The sequence below is a fragment of the Mirounga leonina genome, unplaced genomic scaffold (assembly GCF_011800145.1).
Source record: "Mirounga leonina isolate KUSES-001 unplaced genomic scaffold, KU_Mleo_1.0 Mir_170, whole genome shotgun sequence".
NCBI lineage: Eukaryota > Metazoa > Chordata > Mammalia > Carnivora > Phocidae > Mirounga > Mirounga leonina.
Genome location: NW_023270433.1, coordinates 30,796,986 through 30,799,054, shown reverse-complemented (window position 1 = coordinate 30,799,054; position 2,069 = coordinate 30,796,986).

Sequence of the window (2,069 nt, the reverse complement as noted above, 5' to 3'; positions counted from 1 at the left end):
GCAAAGTGGAATCCTGGTAGGAATTTACTAATTATTCACGGGCTGTGCAGCAATGTACTTTTATTTGAGGGACCTATTAAAGTTTACACAGTCCTTGCTTTTAAAGAGCTTGTAATTCAGAGGGGGAGATGAGACAAATGGTCCAAAGCAAGTCACTCACAAGAAAGAATGTCTGTCCTCAGATTCTTCTTTGAGCACCTCTCCCCTACTCTCCTTAAATAATGCTATCCCTTAGAATGGCCCCCCTCTTCTCTAATACCTCCCACTATCTTGAGCAGTCCTATTCATACCTCAACTACCTTGATGTATGAATACCCCCAAATCTATATGTCTACCTCCCAAATCTATATGTCTAACTCAGTCCTTCCCCATGAGCTCCAGACCTAGAGGCTCCAGATGCCTCCAGATATCTTCACTTGGACATCCCATAGGTATTTCAAATTTAACGAACCCAAATTCATGATTTCCAACCAAACTTGCCACTCCTGTCTTCCCAGTCTCTATAAATGGCTCCTCCCTCCATGCAATCATCCAAGCTAAACTATTATTATAAGTCTCAGAACAGGAAGGGATTCATTTATTCTCTGAGGTTCTCAAAATTTAATGTTCATCTTCAGCGTTCATTGAAATCATCTGGAAAGCTTATTAAAACACAGTTTCCTGAGACTTGTGCCCAGAAATTCTGATTCAGCAGTCTGGAGTGGGGATCTGTGAGTTTGCATTTCTAACAAGCTCATGGGTGACACCCATGCTGTTGGTCTAGGGACCACATTTTGAGAACAATTGCCCTAGAGAATGAAAAGAATGCAGGCACATTTCCATGACCCACCAAATCACTACTATATGAGGAATCATTGCTAGAGAATGAAAGCCCAGGATGGAAATCTCCTCTGTTTACCCAAAGGATACAAAAATACTGATTTGAAGGGATACATGCACCCCAATGCTTATAGCAGCATTATTTACAATAGCCCAATTATGGAAAGAGCCCAAATGTCCATTGACTGATGAATGGATAAAGAAGATGTAGTATATATACAATGGAATATTACTCAGCCATAAAAACAATGAAATCTTGCCATTTGCAATGATGTGGTTGGAGCTAAGCAAAATAAGTCAGTCAGAGAAAGACAAATAGCATATGATTTCACTCATATACGCAAGGTAAGAAACAAAGTGTTTAACATAGCGGAGGTGGGGCGGGGGGGGATAAGAGAGGCAAATCATAAAATAGACTCTTAACTATAGGGAGCAAACTGAGGGTTGCTGAAGGGGAGGAGGGTGGGAGAGATAGGTTAAATGGGTGATGGGTATTAAGGAGGGCACTTGTGATGAGCACTGGGTGTTGTATATAAGTGATGAATCACTAAATCCTACACCCGCAACTAATATTATACTGTATGTTACCTAACTGGAATTTAAATAAAAACTTGAAAGAAAAGTAAAAAGAAAGAAAATCTTCTCTGGGGCGAGAATTTCTGATTAGTCAAAGGCAGTATGAACACCAGATCAAAAACTAATGGTGTACTATATGTTGACTAACTGAAAATAATAAAAAATAAATAAACAAATAAAAAGAAATAATGATACAGCGTGTGATTTTAGTATTCCTTCATCCGTCAGCTAGGCACTGAGTGCCTGTTCTCCACTAGGCACAGTGCAAGGCACTGAGCTAGGCTCTGAGATATAATGCTGAGTAAAACCATGAGACGATGATTTTTTATTTCTTATATATACACATCTTCTTTATCCATTCACCAGTCGATGGACACTTGGGCTGCTTCCATAAGTTGGCTGTTGTTGATAAAGTTGCTATAAACACTGGGGTGCATGTATCGCTTTGAATCAGTATTTTTGTGTCCTTTGGGTAAATACCTGGTCATGCAATTGCTGGGTCATAGGGTAGCTCTATTTTTAACTTTTTGAGGAACCTCCATACTGTTTCCACAGTGGCTGCCCCAGTTTGCATTCCCACCAACAGGACAGAAGAGTTCCCCTTTCTCCACATCCTTACCAACACCTGTTGTTTCCTGTGTTGTTCATTTTAGCCATTCTGACTGGAGTGAAGT